The 20374-nt window shown below is 35.2% G+C and overlaps 1 protein-coding gene across 1 annotated transcript in view; it reads left to right on the top strand.

Moving 5' to 3' along the window:
- Positions 1–1647: 1647 nt before the first annotated feature.
- CDH19 (cadherin 19) overlaps positions 1648–20374 on the top strand; it is a 62948-nt gene continuing 44221 nt past the window's right edge. The window contains exon 1 of the mRNA XM_084201982.1: positions 1648–1770. The gene's annotated coding sequence lies outside the window, so the exon portion shown is untranslated. The remainder of the gene's footprint in view (positions 1771–20374) is intronic.

Here is a 20374-nt window from a genome sequence, read left to right as displayed (position 1 = left end):
TGTTACTTATACTAAAGTCATTAGGATGAGATAATCTTCAAGACACTTTCAAGAAATCATGCTCAAAAGACTCACAAGTGATTCTGAATAATCTTACAAAAATCCAGCTACTCAGATAATTTATATTATACTTTCCTATAGAGAACAAGTCTTTCTGACATTGTCAAGATGGGCATGACAGGTGGACAGTTTTCCTCTGTTACTTCAAGCCCATTCAATTCAAGTTTTAAAGTCTGTGATATTAGGGGTGCTTGTGTTTATTGGGTAGAAGTCAATTTGACCTTGACATCTAGATGTAAAAAAATTAAACAGGCATTCGGCAATCGCCAAGGCACCAGACTTCACATCTGCATCATGCAGAACTGTTCTCTTTGCAGACCATGATCTCACCATTCTGTTTATCCATTCTAAAGAGTCACATTTCCTCATTTACCATCTCTTGTGCTCTGCCCATGAAATTACTGAACTAAGATCTGCATAGCTGTCCATAACTTATTTTAAAAAAAAAGGTACAATGTATGTGACAGAAGTACAGAGAAGAAGTTATCCATTTCCACATAGAAACAGATGTTAAGTTTTCTGAGATTGTATGAGGAATAAGAAAAAGGGAGAAAGATTTTTCTTGAGGTTTGTGGCTTGGAGCTTTTTTTTAGTTTTAGCTTTATCATTAAAAGGACATTATGCCTGAAAAAATAGAATTTTTTTTTCCATTTAAGACTTCTCAGAAATCTTTTTGGGCTGGAGCTATAACTGATGTAGCACTAGGCTCTAAATTTTCCCACCGTAGACATGTCTTCCATAATAATTCCTGAAGTGTTACTCCAATGCACGGTTCTTGTTTTCTCACCAAATATCCTCATTCTTTTTTAAAAGCACAATGAATATCTGAATTAACGCTCAAAATTTACTAAATTGACTTAAGATAACAGCTGATGTCTATGGAAAATTACTACCTGTTGCATAATTATTCTACAATATTTTTAGGTGATTTTTGCATTTTTTAAAATTGTATTATTTTTATTATATTTTTTCATTTGACTATGAAACCATAGCACTAGCTACTAGATAAAATTCAATTTTTACAGAGAATTATAACAAAAGAAAAGACATTCATTTAACGTCCCTAAAAACGTGTAAGGAGATAAACCAATATGTTGGGCATATTTTTTTTACTCAGTGTGAAGATTGTATGATTCTTGAAACTAAATTATTTGGTGGAAAAAAAAATGGCCAGAGGGCAAAACCCAGACTATAGAAACTCTTTTCTTTGACTAACTTTTGTGACTGCTCTAAATTGACCACTTTTTCCCTGACTAATCTCTAAACAGAAGGCATATCCCTTTCACTTGCAAAATGCTCTCACACAAAATAAATTACCTTCCCACCATCCTGGTTACTTGCCAGGGAGTACTTTATTTTTCCACTAGGAAGAAGAAAATCAGCTTGTATTTTGCTTGCTAGAGCCTTCTGCATTTTAATTCTGGACTCTGAATGAACATCAGAGAGGCTTTATGATGTTTTGCACAAAAGTGCCTGTGTTCATAGTTTTACTCAGGGCACCCAAAATAGCATGCAGTAAGCAGTGTCATACTGTGAGTTTTCAAAAGTAAAAGCAGAACTGACTTATACTGGCAGGAAGCTGTAACTCCTAGAGCTTTCTGAGGATTTGTGAAGTAAAACAGGACTGCTTACTTCTCTGCCTCCCATGTTTCATGCAACTTTTGCAATATCCTTTCCTTTATTCCTCTAGAAGACCCTGAAATTACACAGGTAAGACATGTCTCTACTTTTTTAGTACTTATTATATTCTTAAATCAAGCTTAAAACATTTATCTGGGTGTCTCCAGTGCAAAAGACACAAAAGGCAAAGACAAACCCAGAAGCCCCTCAAAACCTCTTGAAAGAGAGGTCTGCTTTTGTTTCTTCACAGTCCACTGTGTAAATTCTCTATCTGTGAAATTCCAAATTTCTAAATTGGATTTACCAGGAGAAATATTCAATATTCCTGTTTTGTGTTCAACTTACACATTAAAATTTTCATGCTATCAATCCATTTTTTGCAAGAACCCCAACTCTGACAGAATGCTTATGGTTGTTTCAGCTGCACTTATGCAAGTGATTGTCATGAATGTGTCTGCAATTTCTGAGGTTGACATCAAGAGTGAAAGTTTTCCTGTTTTAAAGAACAGTAGGAAATACTCTTTGTCTTGTTACTCTTCACTCCAGAAACAGAAATATTGTTTGTTCTTGTTTTCATTCGCATTTCTGTTTCCACTTCTCTTTATAATCTCCCAGCTACAAACTGCAACATCTTTCAGACCACAGAAAATATGTGCCTCTACTTTTGTCAGATCTTGAGTGTGAAATGGCAATTTCTTAATATGAGTTTTTCAAAAAACAGTGCATTTCATACATTGGCAAAATATTTGCATTGCATGTTTCTTTTGTAACACTTCTATTAGGAGGTATAGTTAAAATTTATTTTTAAATCTCAGACTTTTCAAATAGACTGTAGCCAAAAAACATCCAATAGAATATCGCCCAGCGATATTTATTAGTTGTTGATTCATTATTAAAATACTGAGTGTCTGTCAACTTGCTCATGTCTGCAAATTATTTTGCCATGAAACTGGTGGGAATTACACAGCTTTTGAGTTATAATATTATTTCTTAATAGACTGTTACTTAGAATCAGTTATGGTTGCAAAAACACTCCAGATAAACTACTTTTATTTTATACCTAGATGAATTTGAACTATGGTGCAAAAATGTATCTGTGGACTCAGTTTTAGGAGTTAGGAGTTATGAAGATACATTTCAATGTTCAGCATTTTTCTGTTGTAAGTGTTGAACCAAGCACTTACATAAAATGAATACAGGGCTGAACTGGAGTTCAGACTTTTTCATTTTTACAGAATAAAAAATGCATCAGTGAAAGAGCTAGACAACAAAAATATATTCTTTGACTTATTTTTAGGTAGTGGAGAGAGGATGAGAGAGGGCCTTGCTCACAAAATACTCTAAGAAAAGTAGTTTAAAATTAAAGAGCAATGTCACATATCTACTGTGGAAAGCCATGCAGGATTAGAAGTAAAATTTGACTTCTTTTACCCAGTGTAAGGTAATTTATGGAATTATAATGCATACTTTACATTCAAAACTGAAAAATGTATAGTATCCTAAAAATGAAGTATATATACTTCTTTCATGTGTCAGAATGTTTTACAATTACTGATATGAAGTAATTTTCAGACTGTATCAGCACAATTTGATATTGAAAAAAGAAAACAATATATTATATGCTATACAGGCATATTTTTATGATGTCTGTAGCTTAAGCTACTTGTTGCTTTTCCTCATTATTCTTTGGTTTATTTGATTTGATACTTTTTCTGTATATACTTTTGGATGAAATTTCCATTGTGTAGTCTTTGCATCATGTTTTCTAAAAATATATTTGGAATCTTCTTGTTTAGTTTAATGAGAAATATTTGGCTATTTCTTAAATGAGTTTTATTTATAAGGTAATTTTGCCAACAGATCCAACAATACGATAGATAACACTGATTTAAAATATTAGATCCTTTTTAGGTAAAAAACCATTATTTTCCTTTTACCTTGTAAGTGACGGAAAGTTTTGATTTTTACCACAGGCAGTAGAAACAGGTTCCACCACAGTCCCTTAATTTTTTTCAATTTCAACTGTGTTCCAACCCCTTTGATGCTAAAGGGAGTGAGATGTGCCACAATGGTTTTCTTCTCTGTCCTTCCAATTTTCTTTATCTAACAACATGTTTGTTTCTGCAAATGGATGAATCAGAGGGACAGAGAGTGTCTATGGTCATCCCAGCTGTGCTGGTTGTCCTGGTTATCCACTACAGACCCTGCCAGGCAGACATGGTACACATCCATTACAGAGGAAGCTGATGTGGCTCAGGACCACATGGGACAGAGCAGGGAACATAATTCTGCTCTGGATACACACATCAAGGTCTCTGCATGTGCATTGCCTCTAGCACCAAAGAAATTGCAGCTACTGCTGCTAACAAGATGTAACTGCTAACAATGTTTGCAAAGGAACATTTCTCCCAGGCTTTCTATTAGGGACACAAACATAGCAAAGACCTTGGTATTAAATTAGAATCTTTCAGTCTCAGGCCACTGACCTAACTGTTAAAGCAAACTCCTTTTGAGAAAACATAATTAAGGATAAAAGGATATTTAATTAAAAGCATTAAAAAAAAAAAGAAAGTAAAACCTCAGTAAAAGACTTTGTATCTGCAAATACAGTACTGGAATTAAAAATACGATACCTAAAGATTGCTAAGACTCTCTTGAGGGAGAACTCTAACACATATACTCTGATAAAATGTTCAGTTCTTGGAGGGAAAACTTTTTTTACATTGGCATTGTATTTTTTTTTTAGGACTAGGGAATAGCAGTTGTTACAACTTTAAAATTGTTAACTAAACATTAGAGGGAGCAGAGGATGTTTAACATTTCACTTTTTACGCATAATTTTGACACCTTGGAAGCCAAAAGATGCCCTAGTAGCATAAATTATAAAATATAAGTAACAAAAGAATAACTGAATTGTATGACTGAATATTATCTTTAGTATTTAATGTGGTTAAAATCTAACCAGGTCTGCAAAATAGGTCTACAAAATTTTTCAGTATTTTACAGATCTTTTAGACCGTGTTAAATAAAACAGAAAATTAAAGTTCTTGAAGTTTTATTTTGCTTAAAAATTTTCTATTAAAGACTGAGTTTGCAAGCATATTAGGCAATAATCGACATTATTGTTATGTTAAAAAATATTTCAAATGCTCTGTGCTCATTGTCATGCAGCATAAATAAGGTTTGAAGCTTTTCATGTAAGCATTTGGATGGTCTAGTCAAAATGATGAGTTTTCTCTAACTACCAAGAGTACAAAAATTAAAAGAGATTTAAAGAGACAATGCTTGTTAAAAGCTAAAGACGCTGCGGTTACACAGTCCTTCCCCTGTAGAAAACCTTTTCAGAATGGTGAATAGGATGTAAACCTTCCATCTTTGCTAACAAATTAGAAAACAGTGCTGCTTTCAGCTACTGCCCAGTTCAGCTTTGAACAGCTGATTTCTCACTTCTCCACGAGATGCAGATAGTTGTTGGAGAACATTAAGGGCATTGCTGGTGCTGTTTTTAGTGTATCACTGTGATGTACATTGACCAGGCCAAAATTTACCCTTAACAGTAATGCCCAGTAGTAGAAGGGCTGGAATGATTTATGCTACTTTATATCTCATGAAATACTCCTGGAAAATAAAAAGATGTTTCCAGACAAATTAAGACGACAACTAGTCTTACAGAACGAAAATGTGGTAAGTGTATTGGTTTTCCCCTAACATCAAATTTAACATATAAATTGAATTGGTTTCAAATGCCAGGTCATTAGATAGCTGGCATACATGGCTATTTTCATAAAAGACTGACCCAGAAAATGTATAAATAGCATTTGGAAATGTCATATAGAGATAAACTATGATGATTGCTCAGCTTTTCATATGCACTCTTTCAGGGGTGTGCAAATGTTACAAAATTAGACCCATTTTCTGGTGCCTCACTTGTAATTTTCTTCTCCTCGATTCTTTATCTCATCTATTTTGTTAAGCGATCATATTAAGGAAAAAAACTTTTCCACTTAGAGATAACAGGAAAAAAGAGCCTAGACTCAAAGACTGTCACAGCATAAGGCCAATTTCACAGTGCACAGAATAAATGGGGCCAGTTACCTGAACATTTCAATCAGAGCCATATGAAATATTATGAGTGACACTACTGCTCTGGCCTGCAGCCTGGGGCAGTGGTGGTGGCACTGCTCTCCAGGAAGAAGTCCAGGTAGGTCAACAGAGCAGTCTCCACACATGGTGCACAGCATTGGATGGGTCTCTCTGATTCCCTCTTTGAGTCCTCCCACGTGTACACAAAGAGTTTCTCTCCTCACATACCCCCATGTAACCCTCTGAGCAACTCCAGCCCCATCAACTACTGGTCCCATGGGTGGATATCTGGCAGGGATTCCCCATTCCAGCACTCAGCACTCTGCACCAGCCCATGACTGTGGCTCTGGCTGGGCTTTTCAGAGCTTTTCTCCTCTGCTGGCAGCTCCTGCAGAGCAGCAGCACAAACTGCTTACAATGGGAGCCCGAGCCACCCTCAGGTGACAGTCCAAGACTGGACCATGAAGGATCCCCATTTGATGGGCAGAGCTAGTTCCACCACCACGAACATCTGAAGGACCCAGACGTGTAACTGAGTGCTCTTAGCAACCCAGCACTAACAAAAAACCCCAAATTTCCATTACACTGGGTCCTTAAAGAGCAAATCTGAGATTAGTTAACCTAAACCCCTCCAAATAATTAAATATATAAAAAAATGAAATTATTTCAGCAGATAATAATGCTTATTTCCCCCCCAAATGAAATTATTCTCTCAGAAAATTTAAAGCAAGAACTTACTCCCAAATGTAGTGTCTACAAGCACGGTATTGTTGCATGCATGAAACATACAAAGAAACTCTGAAATAAAAATTTATATTCATATTTGCCACCTATATTACACAAACTGCAAAAGTAAATAATTCAGAGATGTGAATAACTGTTAAGTTGTCATGAATCATAGATTTGTGCTTTTTTCTCCATTGGGTTTTTGTTGTGTAGTTTGCCTATTTATTCCTTCTTTCTTTTCTTTTTTTTTTTTTTTTTTTCTAATAGATAGCCACTTAAGAAAAATAGCTGATTTCCAAGTGGAGAAATACTGCCTAAGTCTGAGCTACTACAATCTGATTCAGCCGATTTTGTTTCAAATGAAAACTAGACAGCGCAGCAAAAACTGTTGTGTCATAAAAATGATAGAGTGTATTCCTGAGTATTACTAATCATAAATGTCAAAGGGAGTAAAAAACACACTATTTCAGTAGGATATCAGAAGATAAACTCTCTTGGAACAATTTCAGTGGCCTTCCACAGGAAGCAACTTTAGATTTCTAGGAATTCATAACTGTTGCCTGTAGGCTTTCCTTTTTTTATGTCTGGCTATGTTGGAGTAATGTTCACTGTAGCCAAACCAGAGAAATGAGGTGATCCCATGGGCTGATATAGTAGAACCTATTGGAGAATGAATTAATGTCAGTGAAAAACTGAACTCATATTTACCTCTAATGCATGAAAAAGAGATAGTTTTAATGTATGTGTGACAAAATCATTATAAAGTGAGGTAATGAGACTTTGTTTTGTTTTTCTGTTTTCTCATATCCAAAAGAGATATTCTTTTTTTTTTTCTTTCTACGTGACCTAGGGGTTAGGCTTTATATGTTAGTATGATACCACAATACATTATAACCATATTGATCTTAGTAATCATATGGAGAATGCTTTTTCTCCATATGATTAGCAATCAGCTGTGTTAAGCAGGGATTAAAATAGGTGAGAAAAAGTTTTCTGAAGTTTTTTGTTTATCTTTTTTTAAAATATACTGGAAAAAAAAGAAGAAATGTCAACTTCTTTGGATAACATTAGTCCTTTTGTTCAATCTAGAAAAAAAATGGTTAAAAAATAAGGCCTTATATTATAATTCAAAGTAGTTTTTACCAAGAAGATAAACAGCATATTAGTTAAGAATTTTAAACTAGTTTATCTATGAAACATCTTTGTTCTGTTTAATTTCCTTTACTGGAATCATCTTTTGCTACCTGAAATGAAAACATTCCTAATAGAGGAACAGGTGACCTGCCTGTAGACGTCCTTAAGTAACTTATTACATTAGGTTAATTGCCAGGATTCTCTCTGGACAGAAAGATGGTGCTTTAGACTCAGCATGCTGCTTGCCATTCTTACAATGCTGTAAAGCATTGTAAGATACTTTTCTCTTTCCATTGACTATTTAGAGAGGCTGCATTGGATATTACACCAAGTCTTCAACTTTCAGGTATTTACATTAATAAATGCCATCTCAAGAAAACGTGAGAGCCTCAGGGTCTGTATTATTAAAAGCTAAATGTTATCTATGCCACAAAGAGTAAACACTCACATGAAAAAAATTAGATAAACTCTTGAGTTATTACCAGGTCTATAATATCTATAAGTTCACAATAAACACTGTAATATTTCATCTTGTAGTAACTATTTTTCAATAAAAGAAGTTTATTCCATATTATGTTCCATTCTTCTGGTGATAAAATTAATTTTATACCTCATTTGGCAGCTGTATTTAGCAGACAATGATTCTAGGAGAAGAAATAATTTACACAAATGATACTAATAAAGGTAAAGTAATAAAATAATAAAAAGGTAACAAAGAAAGATAAAAAGAGGGGGAAAAGGCAAAATGAAACATTTTGGCCAAGGCTCTGCTAGATCTTGTTAAAATGACAGTGGATACTGAAGAGAAGCATGGGATGTTTTTCACTCAGCAGAAACTGTGAATAAGTTTGATTTAACTCAGGCTGAGAGGCTGCAAATTGATTTCTTGATTCATTTAGGACACAGTCAGGGGCAGCATATAGAAAACCCCGGAGAGAAGAGGACAGCATTATTGTTTCCTTCCTTAATAGGTGTAAAAGGTTGGAACTCTGTCAAGTGGCAGCAAGTTCATCTGTGTAAAAGACACTGCGAGGAATTTGCCCATCAGACACATCGATTGCTTGATGCGAGGCTGAACCATGGGTGACAGCCTCAGCAGCCGCCGGTGGCTCGCTGCCTCCCGGAGCTGGGGGAAGGAGATGGCCGGGGATAACCGGGATGCTGAGCCAGCCCAGCCTGCTGCCACTCACACCGCCGAGCTCAGGCACTCAGCCACAGCAGCGCTGCTGACAAACCACGGGGGAGGGGGTGCGCAGTCACAGCCTGCTCTGTCTTACCCAGCACTGCTTCATGAGCTTAAGAGTTAGTTAAAAATTAGTTTGAAATTACTTCACAATTAATGAAAGCTCAGTCAAATTAAAAAAAAAAAATCAAATTTAAATTTGTATGTTCGCACGCCTCTCAAGAGAGGAAATTATTTTGAAGAAAACAAATTTTGAAAATCTGACATGCTAAACTACGTGGTTTTCATATAGAAAACCCATTTTTATTTTTGAATACCAAGATATTTATAAAAAATTGTCATAAAATTCCATCTAAACAATTTACTGTATTAAAAAATATTAATTCAAGTATCTGGCACTGAAGACACAAGACCTTAAAGACTTTAAGAGGGCATACGTCAACAGTAATTTTTTTAGGTATTCAGGTTTACCCCATTAGGCAGCTAGTTATTGATGCATAATAATAGTTTACCACTATTTACCATTTTAAAAATAATTACATATAAATGTATAATAGAAAAGCAAATTGATAGCATTTCCATTAAATCACAAACAAACTCCTCAGTGTGCAAAGATAAATTGGAGTTGGTTTTGGTCCTTTAAGGGCTACGACCTGTATGAACAGAAATAGTCCACCAGAGATTCTAATGGTGTGCTAAAAAACATCACTTCTAGTGTTGGAAGCTATTTTCTGCTTTGAATTTCTTAACTATTTATAAAATTTAGAATATTTCTGAATAGATGCTTATATGTTCATGTTTTGTTTTTCAATAGTCATAATGCACTCTAACTCTCCCATTTCTACATCTGTGAAAAAGAAAACAGGTTACAATTACAGCAGGGGAATTTTTTGGCATGGGTTCAGATTAGTTTGCCATTTTCTGATTGCAGTAAATGCAACTTATAGAGCTCAATTTATTCCATTGAACTCAACCTGGTTGAAGAACTCTTTCTTTAAAGAAAGAGAAAATCAGGAAGGATCTTGGTTATCGGATGGATAAAGGACTTAAACTCCAAGTACTTTCTACTTTGTGACAATTGTATTTCACTTAGGAAAATGTTCTAAAATAATAAAAAAAATATGTTACCTTGAAATAATATTTTTTTTTCAGTTCTTCTGATCCCTCTGCTTCCTCAGCAGAAATAAATTCCATAGTTTCGGTGATATTGTACAGGCATTCTGTAGATGAATGAGCATTTGGATTTATATGTAGTGATGCTGGAAGTAGTTCTTAGACCTTGTTTTTCAACAAACTCAACACTGTACAGGAAAAAGTCCTGTGACAAGAAATTAACCTTAGCCTTCAAAAGAAACCATCTTTATGAAGGAGTTGAAGCCATAAAACGTGCTGTAAGCATGACAGTCACTCTCCTACTTTATCAGGCATTTTCTTCCTTCAAACCTTCTCTTCTATTGTACAAGTAGTGAATAAACTAGCAGAAAAAAAGAAAAAAGCTTTTTAGTTTGTTTTGTTTTGCTTTGCTTTTTTTTTCTTATAGTTTGTTCAACTCACAGCATACAATTTCTCCATTCAAAGAGCAAGAGGGGCTGACCAGGGGCAGCAAAAGTATCTGGTGTAGTAAGAGAGGGAAAAGGCAGACTACTGAAAACAGCTGTTAAACTGTAAGATATAAACAGCAAACTATTCTTTAAAAAGATTGCAGAAGAGCGGTTGGGATAAAAAGGGAACTCTTACAATTCATTTACCATTAAGCACAATTCTCCCCCTGAATTCTCAATATAGAACAATGTTCTACTGAGAGCCAGTGGAAGTGCTCTTCAAGGTGAAGTGCTTTCATTACAGATGAAATATGTGCCCTGTATATTGAATCAGTTGCTGTTTCCACAAAGATTATAAATCCAAATAGACTGTACTGCAAGAATCCTGATAATAGATCATATTTTACTTTTTCGTTACATTTTCACAAAGCCTACTGAGTCTCTACTTGATCCTAGCTGCAAAAAGTTCAGCATCTAGGTTGACACCAGCATTTGAAAAAAAAATCAAGTGGTGTGATCCACACAAAAACATGCCCTCTCTCTTTTTCTCCTTATATGAACTAACTGGATTTTTATGAGATAATTTTTTTCCCTTCTTATTCTCTTCCACAGAGAAAAATAATCTATTGAAAAATTTCAGATAATTTGTTTAACTTGGAAATTTTCCACTTTGAAATAGCTCAGAGTTCAATCATTTTCTCAAGGTAAAACATTTTGTTCAAGCATATTTCACTTTTAAGTTGTAGTACTTCCATATTTGCTTATTTTAAATATTGCTGTTTGCATTCTGCAAAACTCATTGGATATCAAGCGAAGGAAATGGTAAGATATCCCAAAAGACAAGTTCAGATGATCAAAAATTCTTTATCTATTGCCTGTTCTAGCTGGCATGTTGCCTCTTTTCTCTTGGAGGTCGTGTGTGAATGCTTCATACATTTGTCTCCTTTAGTTTTACCTAATCCTTCCTGACACTGTTTCAGCAATGGGTAGAATCAACACACTAGATTTATTCATTACTCTACAGAGTAGAGCTTATTTTAATGTTCTGCTAAGAAAACTTGAAACACTTGTATTTATTTGTTTGGAAAATGACACTTTATATCCAGCGGGGATTTTTTGTTTTGTTTTCACATTGCTATGCTGGCTCTCTTAGCATGGATAATGGCCCTGGCCCCTTCCCAAAGAGGGGGATTTCTGTGCTGTGTTTAACATTCCATAGTGCCATGCCAATACCCTGTTCCTGTTTCTGCTCCTTTGATACTGCACAGCGAAGGTGAAATAGTGCAATAACATAATCAGCATTAGCGATGTATATTTGGAGTCATATTTCAGTTAGGGCCAAGGAGGTCACAAAAGTAATTTGAAGGAAAATGAGAGTGAAAATGTACAGAATTTACTTTCCTGGCTGACAGGAATTGGCAATAACAGCAGAAACTCAGGACTAAAGTATTGTTATTGCCCTTTTGTTTACATGTTCCCCTGTAGCAAAACCATGAGACCGGGGAGTAATCCCAGTTTATCTCTACTTGAATTTTCAGCTAGTTGTCTAGATACTTAAACCTGATTTTTGTTTAAACAAAGCCCTAGTGAAATTGGGAAGCACTACTAAGTGATGTGTGAACCCAAATTAAGTAAGCACATACCTGTATTTTTCAAATACCCTCCATTTATTACGCTGGCATATATGATGGCCTTTGTGAAAGTAATGAATTAGACACTGGTTCCTGAGTGGTCTTCTAATTCTGAGTGTCCAGAGGACAGATAATTTCATTAAATTTCATGCTTACAGTGGAAGACTTACTGGGCTACAGCACATAAAATGCAAAGTTCATACGCTCTGTGACAGAAAAAAGTATTTTTATGAGAGAAAAAAATACCAAAAAAACATGACCACGGGAAACCCAAACTCATTAGAATTCTCAGAATTAGAGGAACCCAAAATCCTCAGAATTAGAGGATGTTGTCTGTAAGAGACCCCTAAAAACTTAAGAGTGTGCTGAATAGCAGTGAAGGTTGGAAAAGGGAGAATGAAAGCAAACTTATCATTAAAGCAACTGCCTATGGCATCTCACACCTCATGAGAACTTCCTGGACAAAGCAAAACTTACCTAAAATCACAAAAAAAAAACCAACCAAAAACCCAATCCTTTTGTTATCATATGGAGCAGCAAAGAAATTTATGATAGTGGCATATCTAATTCTCCCGGTTTTCTTTCGTTGCAAGTAACAGTCTTTTTTTATTTGTCTGAGTAGATTTTCATACCCTGTTGCATTTCATGCCATTCATCTACAGTTTGCAAGTCATGAATAGGAAACTATGAAAGGACCCAAAACACTGTAATGATAGGAGATAGCTGGAATGACAAAAAATGTAAATAGAAGGATAAAATCTGATTGCATGATTAGCTCCCATCCCAGAAGAAATACAGATGTCAGTCTGCTCTTCAAATTAAATGTGCATGGGAAACTTTCAGGCTCAATATCTTATTGAAATCTGGAATATAAATTAAAATACCAGAAAAGAATAAAAATAAGCAACATAAAATACAATAAAGCTGTAGTGGTAATTCCCCCATGAGCTGTTCTTTTTGCACTTGTGATATTAAAATAAATAACTGATGTCCTCAGGAACCTCATGAAAAAGACCTACAGAATTCATTACTCGAGGGAATTAAATTATATAGAATTTTTTTTAAGACACTTGAAATTATAGGTAGATTTGATGATTAAAATGTCCCTACACATTTACTAATGCAATGTTCCCAAAGAATGTTTATTATATTTATATTTACCAATGCTATTTAGGCTAGTTGCATTGCAGCAGGCCTGATTTATGATTTCACTATACCCAGCTGCTAAATATGGAATAAAGCAGAAGGTGTGGGGAAGGAGGGCAAAATTAAACAGACAAAAAAAGAAAACTGTTCTTTTTCTGTTAGTGGGTGGTCTCATATCAATTCTAGGTAAAAGATTTTCAGTTTGTGATCAAGAAGTTGAGAAGTGAGAAATTGTCTGGAGTAAGCAAATATATAGTTTCTTTCATTATTTTTGGCACATCCATCTTGACACAACCCAGCCCAAACGTTGATTATGCCCCACTCTTAATCAAAAATTACGTAGTGCCCCTCAGTAAAACTTGCTGCCCATGACAAAATTATGTGGTTCATAACGCATCTTTCAACAGACTTCTACAGTTTTACTGTACCGTATTTTATTACCTCATCACTGTTGCTGCAAATTATATTTGCGAACTGTAAACATCAATTCATGCCAGCCCCATTATCTTCACTAGATTGCAAAATTCCAAGTGTGCCATCCTCTTTTTCTGTTAAATCTACATGGCCTTTAAAGACATTAACAGCTCAGTTTGAGGGATATTTTTGAAAAAATACTCTTAATAAGTTAATAGCATAGCTCATAGCCTCTCTTTACATGGAAAGAACTACTTTCACCTTACCCAGGTTCCTCTTCCTTTTTATTCCCCTTGGCTTTTTGATTGGCTTACTATCTCACACACAAATACTTTTGAGACAGCATGGGGCAATCAAAGCCCATTTTTCACTAACTAAAGAACTGGCACTTATTTATTAAATATACATAATCCATTGACTTTTAAAATCTAAATAATTTAAGCCCATTACTATCTGCAGGATATGAGTTCTGTCTTATATAAACTAGGGAATTAAGTCTTTGTCCATTGAGTTACTATGGCAACTTCATGGACTTCCCAGTTTCTGTTGGCTTGCAATGAATTAAAGTCAGAAACTCAGACAGGCTCCTGAAAGAAGGGGTATTATGTGGGTGAAGTTACTTTAAAATAGCGAGCTATCCATAAAAACCTATAACAGTAATTTCTTTTGTAAGAACTTATTTTGGGGGCAAATTATGATTTTGTGAATTGTGATGTCTCTGAAAGCTCATGTGTATTCATGCATTTATATGCATTGAAATTATTCAGTTGGTTCCACAGGAACCAAATAAAGCTCCATAGCCTGATGGAGGAAAGGAAAACTCTACAAAGCAGGAATGCTGATGCCCATGCCCAGGGCCAAGAAGTGGCTTTCAAGTGGCTTGGAAATGTATCCACTCATTAATGAACCCTGAAGTGCTATTTCTTCAATACTAATTTCCATGCACCACTGTGAAGGAATTAACTTTAATAGAAGTACCCAAAGCCTTGCACATCACTTTTAAAATATACATGTGCATCAATGAAGAGGTATCCTATTGCCTGTCTTGAGATTTTATTAAAACATTACTTCCCAGGAGGCAATTCCCCCATGTGTCTCACAAATCTAGTCATTAAAGCAGTAAGAGATGGGAATTACAATCCATGCTTTTTCTTTCTGCTCTTCTCCATGAGTTGCTGTTTAAATTTGCAGTCATATAAAAGTTACCAATAAAAAGTGGTAACTGTCATGGCAGAAATAGTCCTGGTCATATTTTGCCAACTTAGAAGCATAAGTCTCTAATTTTTATAGGCAAGTTTCCAAGGTAAGTCATTGGTTATTATACAGTCTCTTCTACTTAAGAAAATCAATACAGATAATGGTATGAAATTAGTTGTATAAAGTCAATTTTATCCTTAATATATTTTTAAATTTCATTTCTTTTGGTATTGGTAGGTTTCCAATTTTTTTTTGTTTTAGGTTTTTGGGGTTTGTTTAATGTTTACATTGTTACCTTTTAAAAAGAATCTACATTGTTACTTTGTTTCTTTATCCAGAACTTTTTCTCAGGAAATTAATACTTCACCTTTACACACCCTTATCCTGTAAGCCTCCTTTAACATGCATAATTTTTTAACAAATTGGCTATTTGCAACTTAATTCAACTCCCAAGCCTTCTGCCTCCTGCATGTCAATACAGTTCTTCATGACTCTGAAATCTTCTCAGATTACATCTGCCTTCCACAAACTCTGCTTCTCTCCTGACTGCACAACTTCTTCAGGTGGTATGTCTTGGGCCACTTCATTATCAGGGTCTGATAACAGTAATTTCTCAAGTTTTACTATTCCTTTCTCTTACCTCCTTTGTTCTGGAGACAGTACTTTGACCACACAGTGCACCACACCGATGTCACAGCACCAGCACCAGCCTTTGTTGGCTGCAATATTCTTTTGAAACAACTGAGAGCACTTCATACTTAGCAGAGTGCTCTGCTGATTTCACATGTCCCAGACATGTGTTTCTTTCATTGAATTTCAACAACTGATACACATATCAGATGAAAGGACACAAAACTATCCCATGAATAATCTTTCTGAATATTTCAGTTGAGCTGATTTCTATAGATTCTATAGATTCTATAGATTCTATAGATTACTATAGACATATCTATAGATTTCACCTTAGTATGGTTTTTAAAACTGTGGAAAAAACTGGGACATGCAAAGGATTTGTCTGCTCTTTTCCAAAACTCTGCTCAACAGGACTGTGTACTAACCAGGAGGGAAGTTGTCCTCTCAGTATCTCCTGTGCACTGAAAATCCTCCAGCTTGGCACAATTGGTTCCCCTTTCTGATGCAGGCTTTAGTTCGTGCATAGCTCCTCTCATGCCTAATCACTTTGTGAGAATGAAGTCTTGCATTTCAAACATCTGACTTTTCCAGTATTTCATTTCTTGACACTTACCATTCACCATGATTCCTACCCTATTAAAGTCATCCTGGACAGGAATTACTCCTTCTGTTTCTACCTCTCCCCTCCACTTGCTTCTTGGCTTAAGAAGCTTCTTCAATTGAAAGAAAAAGTAGGTGATGAAATGTAAAAATTTTTAGTCTGATTGGGCATTTCAATACTCTGATAATACATAAAGTCCTGATGATACCTGCTCAGTTGGAGATACAAAAGTTGAGGCTACAGAGTACATAAGAGCTCTTGAAACTGGCAAAATTACCCTCTGAATGATACACAGCGACTTTGGCTCAACAATATAATTTTTTATAATAGGCTTCCATAAAGGAATACATCAAAAGAAATCTGCACGGAGGGATCTGTTTGAGAGATAACACTGAGCAGAGAAGCAACAGAGGGTCACACAGGTAACGAGGGGAGAATGACACACAAAGAGGGAAAAGGATGCAATAAATTGTTATTGCAGATGACCTAGAGCAGCGGGACAGAAGTGACAGGTGAATAGGTAATTCATTAATCTGAGGTGCAAACAGGAAACATTTTTAAATGGAGAAAGGGAAAAAAAAGTGGGGTGGAACATTCAGTGCCTCGGCTTCTCAGTGAGAAAGGAGTCTTCAATGCAGGCAAGGAAGAGGAAGAATCATGTTTTAGTAAGGTAAAAAATGGTTGTAAAAGGAAAGAAATCAATGAAACTTAAAAAAAAAAAAAAACAGAACAAAAAAAATATGGAGAAATAAAATCCAAATTTTTTTCCAGAATCAAAAAGATCTGGGTGTCTGGCTTTCTTCTATCAGGAGAACTAGTCCAGTACCTAAGTAATGCTGACAACTAACAACTATAGTTAGCTGAATTAACATCATCTGAGTTTTGGGGTTTACTCTGAAGTCTTTAGCCATATTGAATTTTTAACCCAATTTTCCACAGCTATCACAATCGTTTTTTTTACTTTCCCCCTCTGAAACAAGGTAAATCTTGAAGAGTGACCGGAATGTCACTCATTTGTAGCTCTCATAAAATATTATTTAATTTTAAAAAAAGCAGTTTGCAAATCTGATGGGCTTTGTTGGACCCTATGTGAAAAATTTTATTCCACACCTTAAAACGTGACAGAAAAGAAAAGAAATCCTTTTTGAAATATTTTTATATGAAATTTATTGTACAACACCCTTTATGTTGCCTGAATGACCTAATGCTCTGCTCCTATACTGTTCTGTCTAACTGAGTGCTGGCAAATGCTTACAGTGTTTAATTGAATCAAGTAAGAATCTCATTGAAGTAAAATCTTTTTGATGTATTAGAGATAAGAAAAATATATCAGCCTTCAATGTAACTCATAGAATGAGTGAAGAAAAGATACATTCTTAGTAGTAAAGTAGAACAGTGAAATATTAAAATCAGAGGTAATAGAGAGACAAGCTACTGATCATTGAGACCTAAGCAAAACAGAGACAGAATTTATTTCATTGCAGGAGATAAGAGAAGATTCATCAACTGAGTACTAGATTAAGAGAATAAAAAGGCAAGGAAATATATTATATCTTTAGAAATTTTGTCAGTTAGATATTTTCTATCTCTATTTCTCACTGTTCTGAAAAATATGCATACTCTTCAATGTGTTGTCTGTTTCAAAAATCAGATAAATTCTACCCTTTCTTATCTGATGCAATAGCAGACTCTCTGAGGCAGGTGCATTCTTTCAGCATTTTTCCAACTGATTTCCACAGTGATGGTGGACAGACTTGTTCTGTTAATGAACTTAAATTATACCTTTAAATTGAATAGCTGGAATGCATATCAGAGCAGATTTTCTAGCTTATAATAAAACTCTACATACTGTTAAATGTAAATGTTCCTTGCTCTATTAACCTTATGTGTTTTATCAATAAACAGAGAACAAATAGGGTTAACAAAATTTTTTTAATGGCCTTTTTTCCTTTCCTCACTTTTTTTCTTTTTTTTTCTTTCTAATGTAAAGATATGGTTTCCTTAACTGCTTATAAGGGACTGCTTTCTGCAATATTTATTTACTTTACAAACACATCCTGATAAGTTTCCTCAAATATAAGCACTAAAATCTAATTTCATTCTGGTTTTCCATTGACATATACTGGATTATTTAATTTCAGGGTGTTTCTGATTTGCCTCATTTTATGTGGAAAATTAACTCTAAAACCAAACCCAGAAGTTTAACATAAGTCAAATTCTAGCAAAGAGCATCCTCTTAAATTAAATATCAAAGCTTCTTCTTATCTCATGTTTGGTGGAATTAAATTTCCTTCAAAACCATTAAAAAGGTGAGTTCACTGCAATATTAGCTTAAATGTATGCAAAGAATAATTATGAATTAAAGAGATTCAAAGAACCTAAATCCTACAGAGAGTTTTGGAGCATTTCGTGAAGTGCCATCCTGAAAATAATTTGGCAAACAGATTCAAGTGTGAATCACAGAATGCGGTCCTTTACATCATTATGCTGACAAGTGGTTCTTCAGTACTGAGTGGTATCCTGCAGAGCCAAAAACGTTCCAGTAGGATTTGCCCAGTGAATCAAACATCTTGTAATTGGATTTGCTACTTGCCTACAATAAAAAGCAAATGCCAGAAGGCAAGAATTTCTGGTTTTACTGTGTACATGTGTTAGTCTTTTTAAAGCAGCAAAATATTTATGTTAGAATACATGGGATTAGTTGTAATTTTCTATAGTGCAGACTATCTTAGAAATAAATAATAGTCCTAGTTAAGGAAAGCTACAATTAACACTAAATTCTTGCCTATTTTTAGTGTAGACAGTGCACCACAACTACTTGTACTGCCATAACTGAATCTTTTAACATCTCAGCATCTGTTTACCAAATCGATTTTTATATCAGAATGAAATTGCTGAAGCTATTGAATGAATGCAGAGAATGAACATAATTTTTCAGAAGTTCTAAGGTAATCTTTTCAATTTTTCTTCAGTTAGGAAGCATCTGGACTGAAGTAGCATTTAGCTGTATGGCAGAAAGTCCCTGAAAAAGAGCAAAATGGAAACATTAGTTTATGTGTTTAGAAAAGAGACACAGATATTTCTCCTGCTTAATTTTTCTTCCCCACAAAGCAAGTAAAGTAGGAATATCTCTATGTTTTGTCTATGGAAGTATTCACCAAATAACTTCAAACCTCAGTTAATAACATGTGGAAAAGCTATGCTTCCAGAAGAACACAAGATGCTGCATCAACCAGGAAGCAAAATGTTTAGTTGCTTCTGTGTGTGTGTCAGGTTGATGTTCTTGGTGATACCTGCTGGTCCCTTTGGGAGATGTCAGTAGACTCCAAATGAAACACTTAATTACTTTATTACTTTCTGAGCTTGCACATTTAATTTTAATATTATCTTAAAAACAGTAAGACACTCAGGGAGGAAGCTTACAGAAACATTGGCTTGCCTCTGGCTCAGTCCCTATGCAGTGCTTGCCTTAATCAGCACTTCCAAAGGTCACCTTTGGAAGCAAAAGCTGTCCTGCCCAAGCAAAGTTTATCCTTACACATACACTCTCTATTTTGTTGATGGGAATGGTGTGGGTGCCTTTCTTTGTACCTAGAGATTTTTAGGTGGATTAAGTCATCTTTTTCAGGTTCTTTCTAAAGGATCTCAAAAAAATTGCAATGACAGGACTTGGGTCTCCTGCCTTCCGAAATGTTTGAGGCTATGCTTCCAGCTCTGTGTTATATGGTTGATAACAGAGAATAAAATAATGATTTTTTGTTTTCATAATCATGTGTTTCAAAGATTAATGAGAATCTTCACACGATCACAGCAGTGAGCGGCAGCAAGCCCCTAAGCCAAACATAAGAATGCTGCACCACACACAGAAATATTGAGCTGGTTCCAGCTATATATATCTTCAGCAAACTTACAGGTCAGCAATCAATTAATCAGTTCTAAAAATACTGGTGGTTCAGAGTTGAAAAAGGCAAGAGACTGGTTACATCATCATGTATGCTCATGGCCATCAGGAAATAGGTACTGTGAAGCCAGTTTCATATGCCAAAGTTCAGATGGAATGAAATACTACCAAACTCACCAACTTTAATTAATTAAAGAGTTGTTCCTCAATATGGGTTTACTCAAGTCTGTTGGTGATTAATATAGAGAGATTTCCACTAAGAAAATGAGAGCTCCCAACGATACTGTAGAATGAGGTTGTAGAACATACAGTGTGTCACCACATCCTCTATATAACCTCCTTTGACTTGTGAGCTTGACAAGTAACAGCTCTACCTCTCCTTTTTTTACTCACTGCAGGAAATCTCATCCTTCACCTTAGCCCCCCATCCCCTCATTTTAAACAAATCTGTTACCTTTGCCTACAGTTGTCATAGGTTTTTAATGGAAGACATAGGATTTCGAG

The sequence above is a fragment of the Fringilla coelebs genome (assembly GCF_963513975.1).
Source record: "Fringilla coelebs genome assembly, chromosome: 1".
Taxonomy (NCBI): Eukaryota; Metazoa; Chordata; class Aves; order Passeriformes; family Fringillidae; genus Fringilla; species Fringilla coelebs.
This window is presented reverse-complemented; position numbering and strand designations above follow the sequence as displayed.